The sequence below is a fragment of the Microtus pennsylvanicus genome, chromosome 10 (assembly GCF_037038515.1).
Source record: "Microtus pennsylvanicus isolate mMicPen1 chromosome 10, mMicPen1.hap1, whole genome shotgun sequence".
Classification (NCBI taxonomy): domain Eukaryota; kingdom Metazoa; phylum Chordata; class Mammalia; order Rodentia; family Cricetidae; genus Microtus; species Microtus pennsylvanicus.
Genome location: NC_134588.1, coordinates 91,407,011 through 91,420,141, shown reverse-complemented (window position 1 = coordinate 91,420,141; position 13,131 = coordinate 91,407,011). Strand labels below are relative to the sequence as shown.

The 13,131-nt window shown below is 42.0% G+C and overlaps 1 long non-coding RNA gene across 1 annotated transcript; it reads right to left on the bottom strand.

Moving 5' to 3' along the window:
* Positions 1–5,393: 5,393 nt before the first annotated feature.
* LOC142858996 (uncharacterized) lies at positions 5,394–11,421 on the bottom strand. Its single transcript, XR_012912108.1, has 3 exons — positions 8,154–11,421; positions 6,361–6,544; positions 5,394–5,604 (listed from the first exon to the last, which is right to left on the bottom strand). It is a non-coding gene; the product is annotated as an uncharacterized LOC142858996 (long non-coding RNA).
* Positions 11,422–13,131: the final 1,710 nt, after the last annotated feature.

The following is a 13,131-nucleotide window of genomic DNA, read 5'->3' as shown; positions in this document are numbered from 1 at the left end:
TGGGCAAAGAAATGCCCATACCTCAACCACTGACAGAGATACAGAGCATGCATCAATGGATAAAACAGGACTGTCATATCCTGCCAAGACAGGGTAAGATAGTTTTGAAAAGTTGCTTGCCTTTGAAAATGGTATGTCAGTTATGTTAGGCCTTAGCCAAAATTGGTTGCTTCAACTCTGCTAACATGACTTTGGGTGATTGCCCAAGTAGCTAGTTGTCTCTGTGATTTGTTGCATGTTTTGGAAGTTGTTTTACTGAACTTCCTAATTACCCAGGTAACATTATTTCCCTTCGCAGATCTTTGATGGGGTTGAAGACTATATAAATGTTGTTACTTTCTCTCAAGACTTGGCCTAGTTATTTATTATACAAGACCTAAGCTAGTTAGAATAAGATATTTGTATTTATTGTATATAATTTCATAGTAGGTTTAGAACTCTCTTATTTAAACAAAAGGGGAAGGTGTTGCGGGAGGTCCTCCCACTCCTCCAACATATAGCTGCTGAGATACCAGCCCATTGGGGCGTGGTCTCTCTCCCTTTAAAAAAGCAGCCACTTCCCTCTCCTCTCTCTCTTCACTTCCTGCTCTGCCAGCAACTAGACTCCCTTCCTGGTTGCGTAGAGGGCTGTTGCCTGGGACAGTGATCTGTAAGTTTTTTCCCCTTTAAATAAATACCACCCTATTAATCATAATTCCAAACTGGTGTGGAATTGTTTGTGGCTTACGCCTTCACCCATTCTGGACATAATATCTCAGCCCCATAAATTTACGGGTAAATGAGGAATAATATGTGGCCAAAAAGTTCCTTCATGGCTCTCTCCATCCTTCCAGGATAGCTCATTACTGCTTTGTTCAGGATTTTGAGTCTGACCAATCCCCTGCAGCTGTGTAATAGTCTCCACCTTTGGCCATTTAGAAGGCCATTGGCTAGCAGTTATAACCAAAATGTCTGTACCAGCACCTAGAAGACCAGAAAACCTTTTTTCCATTTATAAACAAAGTGAGTTCTGTTCTCTGAGGACTTAAGACTTGTAGCAAATAGATGTCAGATGAACCAAATCTCTCCTTCCCTCTCTTATCTTTTTTAATTTGGTTTTTGGTTTGCACAGCTAGAAGTAGAATTACTGTGCAAAACTCTGACCTCCATTTAGTGAGTGAGTCATCACCTTGATTTCTCCTTCAAAATCAGTGTCAATGACTCCAGGGGCAACAATAATTTTTTGCAGAGTGGTGCCACTTCTCCCTGATGACAGCACTATAGTGCCCTCTGGTAAGGGCCCATAAACCGCAGTGGGGAGAGCTTGCATCCCTGTTTTGGGAGTCAGAACCATGTATACGGAAGAGCTGAGGTCAAGTCCTGTGCTTCCTGGGGTTGCCCTGAAAAAGTCCAAAATGGATTTCCTCGTGGGAGAATAGGTTGCTGGATTGCCCCAGAATTTTGTCTTGGGGCCTGAGGCTGGCCCCTGCATCTGTTTCCTGAAAGGAGATTCCCTAGGTCATCTCTTTTTGACCTGCACTCACTAGTCCAATATTTTCCTCTTTTGCATCTTCTGCATAATTCTGGTTCCCTTCTTGTCCTCGGGCTTATTCTCCTATCAGGACATTGTTTGATCTGATGCCTCATACGACTGCATCCAAAACACCTTCCAGGAGGTCCTGTAGCTTGCTTTCTCCCTGAGCCTACATCTCTCTGCTGGGATAGGATGTCATTAATTTTCTTTCCCTGGAAGGCAGCAGCTATGACCATTCCCTGTGTATACGATTGGCCGATATCTATGCAAACACGAATATAATCTGCAATTTTACCCTGCTTTCTAAAAGGTCCTAGAGAGCTTTACATACAGCATTAGTGTTTTCAAAGGCTAGCTGTCTAACGATTAACTGCCCTGCTTCTGTGTCCCCAATCAACCTATTACGTCTGCATTAGTCTGGAGACTAAGTCTTGAAATAATTCATCTGGTCCCTGTCTCGTACTAGACAACTCCTCAGCCTGTTCTTTAGAAGATGGAAGTCTATTCAAGGACTTCTTGAAAGCTGCATTAATTTGGACATACGCAGCCATATCAAAGCCTAGTTGCTCTATCTGCCCCTGTATAAGGTCCCTCACCTGCAAATATTTCATATGGAATAGAAACTTGCTGAGCCCTGTTTCTCTCAGCTGAAGCCTGACATTGTTTTGCAAACTCAGTTTTCCACAATAGATAGTCTCCTCCTGACAGGCAAACTTTGGCTATCTGCTTCCAATCCCCTGGGAGGAGAGCTTCTACAGCTATACTTTCCAATAGTGTCTGAGTAAAAGGAGCCATTGGGCCATACTGAGCACAAGAAGTTTTTAATTCTTTGAGTAACTTAAATGATATAGGAGTATGTATCCTTGAGCATCTCTTTGCTCTATTTTAGGAAATAATTGAAATCCTTGTATCTCTTTCCCTCTGCCAGCAGCTTTTCTGATACAAGCTTGTAAAGGAGACCCGTAACTAATGTTAGGAGTCTTCCTCACCTTCGGAGCTCTTTGTACCATAGGCGGATCTAAACCAGCTATTACAGTAGGAAGAGAATTACTCTTCTGGCAAGAGTTCTGGATCTGCAGAATTTCTGGTCTCCATGATAGTGAAATTTTCAACTCTTTTAAGCCTTTTAGCTCCTTTTGAATCTTATCATCATGTCCCTGACTCTCAGCATTGCTGGTTATTAATGAGGGAGATGAAGACTCCTCTTAATACTTCTCTAAGTCATTAGCTTTGGCTGATTGTAATCACTCAGTTCTGTGAATGCATCTAGCAACTCCTCCAGTGGTGTGAGGGTATTGTCTCCCTTCTAACTGGCTCAGAGGAAAGTATCTCCTGCTGTTTGTGATTTAAGTCCAAACTTTCCTGTATTAGCATCCAAAAATAAAGCATATCTGCAGAGACGCTTTCTGGTCCATAATCGTAATAATGTTGAATTTTTAGCCCATCTTCTTTCCACGTTGCAGCATCTAAAGTCCTGTACTCAGAAAACCGAGGGCATAGCTGCTCTATAAATTCCAAAAATTCCTGTATCGGATGCTGCTGTACTCAGGCTCCCATCCTTTAATACATCTCCAATCAACTGTATAGCCCTTTGATTACTTCTTCCTTGTCCCATAGCTATATTTATTATTTACAAATTTTTAGTCCCAATTTTTATTTGCCACTTCTCTCTCTGTTTTTTTTTTTATTTTACTATTTATTTCTGAGCATCCCTTACTCACCTATCCACCTGTGGTGTAGTTTTTTCATGGATGCCTCACGTTCTCCTCTGTATGGCTGGTCACTCTTCCATGTTTTTGGGGGTTTACCAATTGTCCCCACGTTGGGAGTCATTGTCGGGATCCAGCCCCAACATAAAACATTTTTCATGCCAGCATGGAGGCCTGGGATAAATGAAGGCACAATTTACATGACAGCATTTGGAGGGAGTTTCAAGAATCATTCAAATCCTGAAATCACCTGTGTTTACATTTTAAACAGCTTTTATATCAATGTAAACTGAGAGGGAAGTTAACAAAAAACTTTGTTAGCATTGTTTCCTAGGGAGCAGGGGAATGACTTAAGTTCTGTCTGGTTTGTGCCTATTTTGTCACATAGACTGAAAACACCTCTTCCCCAGGTGACTTCCTACAATAGAAGGAGTAGAACAAAATTATCATACCCTGGTACCTGTTGAAGTGGCACACGGTTTGTTTTTACTGTAAAAGAGCTAGGCAATTTCCTCCTGTGTGGAAAGTGCAAATTGTGCCTTATAAACTGCTTAGATTCTCTGACCACCACACAATGTGGAATATGGGCCTGCATAATTCGCCCCCCACAATTTATGTATTGACATACCTCTTGTAGATGATGTAGCTATGATGAGTTTATCAGTCTTACAGATGAATAATCTGACATAAAAATTCAAAGATTCACCCAGTCATAAGGCTAGTTCCTTAATTAGAACAGAAATTTAGAAGGAATGTTTTATTGATTACTACAGCTGCTTCCATGGGAGAGAATTGTTGAAGGAGTGGGTGAATGCATGCATGAATGAATGAATGAATGGCTTTGCTAACTAATGGGCTTAGAAGGAGGTCTAGTCATTCATACCTCAGTGTGTGACATTTGTGACGAATATGTTTACTGAGTGAATGAATAGATGAATACATGAAAGCTGGTTTGAGGAGTTTAGCTGCTCCTCCAAGTCCCTCTTCTGTCTCCACAGAACAAGGAGCCTCTGGGAAGGAAACATCTTGATATTGATGTCAGGGTTCCTAGGGGGTTCTGTGACTTTTCCCCTAAACATCTCAGAGGATGCAGAGATTGAGTATGTTGCCTGGAGTTATCCCCCAAGTCTCTGGCTGTGACATTCCTCCCAAAAGATGTAATTACTCTAGACAAAGACTACTATGTGTAATGATCTGTTCTGTCTCTTTAAGAGACAAGTCATGCCTACTCCCTCCCTCCCCATTCCACTGAGGCAGGCAGAGCTTTCTTCCTGTTTGAAGCCTGAGTCTCTTTCTTTTCCGTCTCCCTCTAGAAGAGGCAGCTTTGGACTCCTCTCTCTCTCTCTCTCTCTCTCTCTCTCTCTCTCTCTCTCTGCTCTTCTCCCCTTCTCCATTCCCCCTCCATAACCCACTAAACAAGTATCCAACTTCACTCTGTATGGCGTGCCTATCCATCCCTCTCTCACCCGCTGCACAGGACTAGCCGCCTTCAGAGATCTGCAGCATGGTCTCATGTGCTATCCCTGCCTGGGACTGGCTGGTCTGGGGCCTGCTGCCTGCCCCCACTCTGGGACCTGTGTGAGGTCTCATGGTCCACTGCAGCTGCTGTGGATCCACAGCATATTTTCATTAATTTATTTTATTGGTGCCATGAGACTCAGGAGGCTCTCCCACCCCAAGCTTCTCTCCCAGGATTGGGATTCAAAACTAGGTATTTTTTCCATAACCATGTGTTCCATATGCCTCAGCGTGATTTCTACTCACACTCCCAGCTTTTACTAACACACACCTCAAAATTCTTCCAACCTCTACCCATTAACCAATTCTAAAGACACTTTCCATATTTTTAGATATTTGTTACAACACCTAACTTTTGGTATCAAAATATCTATTCATTTACTAATGTTGCTATAACAAAATATTGTTCACTGATGGAGCTGGAAAGGGTATTCAATGGTTAAGAGTCCTAGCTGCTCATCTAGAGGACTCAGGTTCAACTCCCAACACCTACATGGCCATTAACAATTTATTGTCTACAGCTCAGTCCTAAAGGGATCTAATGACCTCTTCTGGCCTACATGTACACTACATGTATGTAATGTACAGAAATACATGCAGGCAAAACACTAATAAATATAAATTTTTAGAGATGTTTTATTGGCTGAGTAGGTTAATCAATAGAAGTGAATTTTCTTACAACTTTACAGTCTGATCAAGGTATCTGTATGTTTGGTTTCTTCTGAAGTCTAGCTTTGGATTGAAGATGTTCATCTTCTGTCTATGTCCTCAGATGGTTGTCTATGTTGTTGATGTCCTATTTATCTTCTTCTAAGGAGGATGTTTGTTGTAGGAGGCCACTTGTTTGTTCCTGGATGGCTAGACCTAAAATAACCACACAGAAACTGTATTAATTAAATAACTGCTTGGCCCATCAGCTCTAGCTTCTTATTGGCTAACTCTTACATCTTAATTTAACCCATTTCTATTAATCTGTGTATCACTACATGGTGTGGCTTACTGGCAAGGTTCCAGCTTGTCTGTTCCCAGGAGTGGCTACATGGCATCTCTTGACTCCATCTTCTTTCTCCTAGCATTCAGTTTTGTTTTCCCCATCTAGCGCTATTTTACCCTATGCAGACCAAGGTGGATTCTTTATTTATTAACCAATAAAAGCAACACATATACAGAAGAACCTCCCACATCAGATGTTAGATAAGATGAGGGCCTACTCTAAGTTGTTCACCCTATCTCTAAACATGAACCTGTATCCAAATGAGTCACATTCTGAGATGTTTGCTTTAAGATTAGAATCTAAGAAGTCTTGAGAAAAAAATATTTATTTTATAATACCATCTATCTACCAATCAGGTAATTTGACATCTTTGTTGATTTGTAAAGTGTTCTGTATATATTAAGAAAGTTTTGTGCAGATAATAAATTTAGAGTAGATAACTAACATGTAACAATTTTTTATATGGCAGGCTAAAATACACAGGGCCCTGGAAGAATGACTGACATCTCTCTGAAGAGAAAGTTACAGCTCTGTCTTCCAGAGAGATGCCAGGAAGTCCCACAGCATTCTTCTCAGATGAAGATGACCCTAGGTGCTAGTTACTACCTTTCTTGTCCTGTGCTTACCTGAGGGTGCCCTCCTTCTCCATAGTGTCCTAGGGACACTATGTCTTCAGGAGCCTCTCTCCCTCTCCTTTGAGTCTCACAGAACCAAAGACATCTCCCTACTCAGTCGTCTTGGTAACCTTCTTCTACTTGGTTTCTCAGGTTCATCTTCAGACATCAGGGTACAGCCAAGACGAAGCCCCCGCTGAAATACCAGGTAATGTCATTGGTAAATCTGGATATGGGGTCTTGCTCCAGAAAGAAGTCCCAAAGCCCAGCTCTCCAGCTCAGCCAACCAGCAGTGTGGATTATTTAGGAGCTTATTAGAAATGCAGAATTTTGATTGCTTCCCCAGAATACAGAATACGATCTGCATTTTGGCGACCTATATGCCTGCTAAAGTCTAAAAAAGCAGTATGTTGAAAGGAGGTAGTTTGGGAACAAGAGCTCCTGGAAAATAGACCCTGTAGAGATGATTACTGGAACTAAGAGGGGTCTTCCGTGTCCTGGAGCCTCCTGGGTTCCTCGGGTGTTGACTGTTACCACTTGATGTGACATACTGTAAAGATGGGATTATTTTCCATTCCAAGAACACAGAAACATAGGCCAAATGAAACAGTAAAACTGTGACAGGAGCAAAACCAGAAGCTAATGAAAATTAGGTGCACAGACGCCTCTTATTCAAAAGCAGTAGTTCTCAACCTGTAAGCCGCAATCCTACAGGGGTCGTGTATCAGATATTTACATTAAAATTCACAATTGTAGTGAAATTACAATTATGAAGTAGCAGTAAAGTAATATTATGGTTGGGGAGGCACCATGACTTGAAGAACTGTATTAAAGGGTCTCAGCATTGGGAAGCATTGGGCTTTCCAATTTGACCTATGCTAAGGAATACTTTCTTGAAACAAACTCTTATTCAATGCTCCCATATCACAAAGCATGTAAAAGTAAAACCCTTCTAGCAGATATTAGGGTGGAGAGCTTAGATGCTGGCTTTTATGTCCTCATGCCCATTCCATGATGCCCTAAATTACCACCTTAAACTTCAGAACTCTGGGACACCAAGGAGTCCCTTACTTGGTCTTCTCAACTGAACCATGTTTCATGCTTCTGAAGACTCTGTCACATCTCATGGAGGAGATCTACCAAGGAGATGGGGCCAGAGGAGGGACTGGGGCTGGAATCATTATACAGTGTAGACTTTCTGAAAGAGAAATGTAAAGACCCCTCCAAAAGAAATTGGAATGGACAAAGCTATCAGTGACTCCTCATGGCTCTTCTGTGTCAAAAGTCAACAGAGCCTAGTTGTCAGGTGCATGGACACAGGTCACACAGGGCAATCGTGGACCCTGCTTCTTTTCCTTACCAATGATAGCATTTTGGATAGCTCAAGCTCCAACACCTTCCATTTCCCTTATCTGGAAAATGGGCTTGCTTCATCTGCTATGAGAACCAAAGTGGAGTGATGTCCACAGTGGCTAATCAGTGATATTTATTATTGTTGACCATTAGAACAACTCATACTTTATTTTTCCCCATACAAAGCCAGGGAAAGCACTGGGTAGTGGCAAGAACACCAGGAACCAAGCTACTTGCATTTGAATCTTGGCTCTGTCATGTAGGTGGTGCCATGCTTGACTTTTATGTGATCCAATTTCTCATTTCTGTGCTTCATGGTGTTTTAGGCAAATTAAAGACATTTTGGAGCATTGCCTGACACATCATAGATGCGTAGCAAATGGTAGAGATACTTTTCCTGTATTTGGGTAAAATGAGCTATTAGATGTCCCCAAGCCAAAGTTGTTACCCACCTAGTGTGCCATGATAGGTACTTGTAACAGGCACGTGTTCTGATTGTACTGTGCCTGGGCCATTGTTGGTGACCCTTCCCCAACTTCCTCGGTTATGGATGACCCTGGGTAATGGCACAGAAACCGGAACACAACTGCAAGAGATACAACTGCATACTTTATTGCAAAGCCAGTGCTTTTTTTTATAATACCAAAATTGTGATTCAAACTAGGTTCCCATAATACATGAAAATAATTTCATAAACTAGTAACTTGGTTGCAAATACTTTCAAGAGCTTCATGCCCTAGTTAGTCTAAACAAAAAGCCTGATGTTATGGGAATAACTCTTGCTGAAATATAATATGTAAAAATACCTCATCAGAAGACAAACCACAACCTAATCAGAGCCTTTGAACTACAGTGCACATCTGTGTTCTCAAGGACTGACTATTGGCAAGGCACTCTATTGATGGGAGAGGTTTGCCTCTTCCTGACTTGGTTTACCAAGCCTGTGAGGATGCTACCTCAAGTCACCCCTGCACAGAGTTTCTATGCAGTTCAAATCCGACCCTCTACAGGCAATTACACTTTTTAAGTCTTAGAACTGCATCCCTTCCTCAAGGGAGGGTGCTGCATATTTCACACTGCCTTAACCATGCTGCTCCCCATACTAAATACATCCTGTCACTCATCAAGGCTTGCCTTTCCTTTAAAGCCCACCTCAATTCTGCCACTTTCAAGGTTTTCCTTGTTCCAACCAGAAGCCAAGTCCCCCACCTCAGCACTTTCCTTACACCTCTCACGTGACACCTATCAGAGACCACCTTGCATTAACAATCTAGTCATGTATATGACTCCTGTCCCCCAGCTAGACAGTGAACTCCAGGACCAGACGTTCTTTATCTTTGTTTCCCCAGCGTACTGTCTGGGTCCTCAGCATGGCATATCCAAAGGTCCGGTCCAGTTCTGTTCACTAAGGTTGCTGAAAAGACCATCACACATTATATCTAGTGAACATTTACCTATTAGATATAAATTATTTGGTCATTGAAAAGGAGAAAGGAGGACCAAAATGGAGCTCCCTAATGGAGACAGATGAAAACACCTCCAGCCTTGAGGTCTTATTTAGGGTAGAGGTCACAACAAGTTGGGTCAAGAAAGATGTGGGAGTTGGCATACTTTTATTAACTCTGCATGCACAATGTGTTCTAGAAACCCCAGCTGGCCACATGAAATCTACTGTGATATTCCAATGGTATGAGACACTAGACATGCCCACTAAGACTACCAGGCCTAAGCCTGCCTCAGACTCCAGCTCGGACAACAGTGCAACAACACAAGAGGATGAGGAAATGACCAGAATGCACAACACTGTTGATGGAAGAAAACAGGGGTATCGCTTGGTCACTCAGGAGGATACTGCACATGAATTGACCTCTGAGTATGCATTAGTCACTCTGGATGACACAGTGGTTATGTGTGAGGTTTAAGAGGACACTACATACATACAAGTGTGCCTTAAAGTGCAGGTGATCAGTTCTGACTAACACATCTTCATCTTCCTTCTACATCTTGGTCTATCTGATGTCATAGGCTAGTCCTTAAAACTGTTGTCTATCTGTGGATAGAACAAGGACCATACAGAGCCTCAGTCATGATTACCAAACTTTGAGATCCTTTGAAATGGTGGAATGCATTGTTGGGCCATCAACACAGAGATGAGAGAAACAGAGGCACTATCCCCAGGCATAAGGTAACTCTCAATTTTTGAGACCAGAACACAGTGGGATGTTCTCTGGCCTCAAGAAGTATTGTTTTTTTTTCTCTTGGGGTCCTGTCACCCAGGTCCCAAATAAATACACAGAGACCTATTATTACTTATGAATGACTGGTCTTAGCTTGGCTTGTTTCTAGTAAGCTTTTCTAACTTAAATTATTTCATCTCTCTTTAACTATATTTTGCCTTTCCTTAGTCGATATAACTTTATTTCCTTATTATTCCACGGCTGATTGTGTGGCTGGGCGGCTGGACCCTAGTGTTCTCCTCTCCCTTCCTTTTCATGATCCTTCCTCTCTCTTATCTGAAGTCTACATTTCTCCTCCTGTTTGTCTTCTCTGCATGTCAGCCCCACCTATCCCTCACTCCTGACTATCTATTGGCCATTCAGCTCTTTATTAGACCAATCAGGTGTTTAAGGCAGGCAAAGTAACACAGCTTCACAGAGTTAAACAAATGCAACATAAAAGAATGCAGTGCACTTTTACATCATTAAACAAACATTCCATAGCATAAACAAATGTAACACATTTAAAATATATTCCACAACAGTGGGTTAAACAGGAAAGCTCTCATTTGATGGCTAATGCTAATCCTCTACTCACCTGTTATAGGGAAAGACCCCAGTTCCTCAGAAGAAAGAAAACTCAAACACAATCTACTGCTTGGTACAGAAACCTTACATGGTGGAAACCATTTTCTTTTTCTAAAATCCATAAAGTAAAAAACTGTTACGAACCATTTTATATGAAAGTCCTAGATTCCTGTGGCTCAGGAACTCAAATCTGTTCAGGAAGTGTGGTTCTGATACATTTTATGGTCAACAGAGATGTCTGACTCACACTTGTGTGACCAAAGTCTTTAAACATTTAACAACTGATTTAATATCTGATATTGATTATTCTTAATGTCAACCAGAGGTTAAGACTATAGGAGATTAAGTGGGTTGCTTAATGTTAGAATTTACTACTAAATAATAATGGCTACAACAACTAACTTTTGCGTAAAATCTCACAGTTAATAAGGAATTGGCAAACATGTCCCCTACATCCTTGTAACAAGCCCTGGAAACGTCTTGTCATTCACATTTGAGAGCTGAAGAAGCTGACTCAGAGAATCTAATTAAGCCTCTTGTCAAATTGAAATTGAAAGTTCCACTACTGTAAGCCACAAGCACTTGCAGTTTTAAATGTTTCCATGCAAGTATATATCATATAATGAGAGTTTTCCTCCCAGTAACCACCATCTTCCCAGACCCAAAAAGATGAACATGGGTGTACTCACTCATAATTGGTTTCTAGCCATAAATAAGGGTCATGGAGTCTACAACTGGTGAACCTAAAGAAGCTAAGTAAGAAGGTGAACCCAAGGAAAAACATATAGTTATCCTCTTGGCTATGGGAAGTAGACAAAATTGCTGGGGAGAAAATTGGGATCTTGGGGGTGGGGTGGGATGGGGGTAAGGGGAGATGGAGAGAGAAAAGGGAGAAGGGGAGGATGGGGGGAACTTGGGGAAAAAGGAGGATTGGGATAAAGGAAGGTTGGACAGGGGAGCATGGAACCACAATTCTTAGTTAAGGGAGCCACCTTAGGGTTGGCAAGAGACTTGAACCTAGAGTGGCTCCCAGGAGCCCAAGGCGATGTCCCCAGTTAGTTCCTTGGGCAGCTGAGGATAGGGAACCTGAAATGACCCTAGCCTATAGTAATACTGACGAATATCTTGCATATCACCATAGAACCTTCATCTGGTGATGGATGGAGATAGAGACAGAGACCCACACTGGAGCACCGGACTGAGCTTCCAAGGTCCCAGTGAGGAGCAGAAGGGGGGAGAACATGAGCAAAGAAGTCGGGACCACGAGGGGTGCACCCACCCACTGAGACAGTGGGGCTGATCTATTGGGAGCTCACCAAGGCCAGCTGGACTGTGACTGAAAAAGCATAGGATAAAACCGGACTCTGAACATGGCGAACAATGAGGGTTGATGAGAAGCCAAGGACAATGGCACGGGGTTTTGATCCTACTTAATGTTCTGGCTTTGTGGGAGCCTAGCCAGTTTGGATGTTCACCTTCCTAGATATGGACGGAGGGCGGAGGACCTAGGACTTACCACAGGGCAGGGAACCCTGACAGCTCTTTGGACTGGAAAGGGAGGGGGAGAGGAGTCGGGGGAGGGGGAGGGAAATGGGAGGCTGGGAGGAGGCGGAAACTTGTTTTTTTTTTCCTTTTCTCAATAAAAAAAAAAAAGAGAAAAAAGAAGAGCTCAGCAACCAGACGTATAATATGGTGGTGATACCCACAGTACACTCCACAACACTGCTTTCCTAAAACACTGGGCCTTAAAGTTCCTTCTGCTCTCAAGAGTTATATAGTCCATGACATTTCTAAAGCCAGAAGAAATCAATGATATTGTTGACAAGATGGCTCAGTGTGTTTAAGTCCTTGCTGCACAGTCTGGAAACCTGAGTTTGATCTTCAGAACTCATTGGAAAGGTCAAAAGAAAAAAAAACCAACTCTACAAAGTTGTCCTCTGCTCTCCACATGCATGCCATACATCTCCAAATAGACACTATTATTCATTATTATTGCTGCAGTAGAAAGTAATCAATGGAGATATATTCGGTGTTCATCTAGATTGCTCTTATTCCATGATTTTTTAAGATTTATTTTATGTGTATGAACATTTTGCTTGCACGTATATATAGATGGATGTTTCTGTCCCACAACCATTCAGTCCCAAAGAAACACACAGAGCCTTATGTTAATTATAAACCGGTTGGTCTATTAGCTCAGACTTATTGCTAACTAGCTCTTATAACTTAAATTAACCAATAGTTCTTATCTATGTTTAGCCATGTGGCTTAGTACCTTATTCAGTACAGCATTCTCATATTGCTTCCTCTGTATCTGACTGGTGACCGTAGACTGAGCCTTTCCTTACCAGAATTTTAGTTGTCTGGTCACCCTGCCTATATTTCCTGCCTGGTTACTGGCCAATCAGTGTTTATTAAACGAATATGAATGACAAATCTTTACAGGGTACAAGAGCATTATCCCACATCATGTATATATGCACACTACATGCATTTAGTACCTGTGGAGGGCCAAAGAGAGTGTTGGATCATCTGGACCAGGAATTATAGGCTGTTGTGAACTATCTAATATAGTTCTGGGATCAGCAAGTGCTCTTAAACACTGAGCCTTCTCTCCACTATTTCT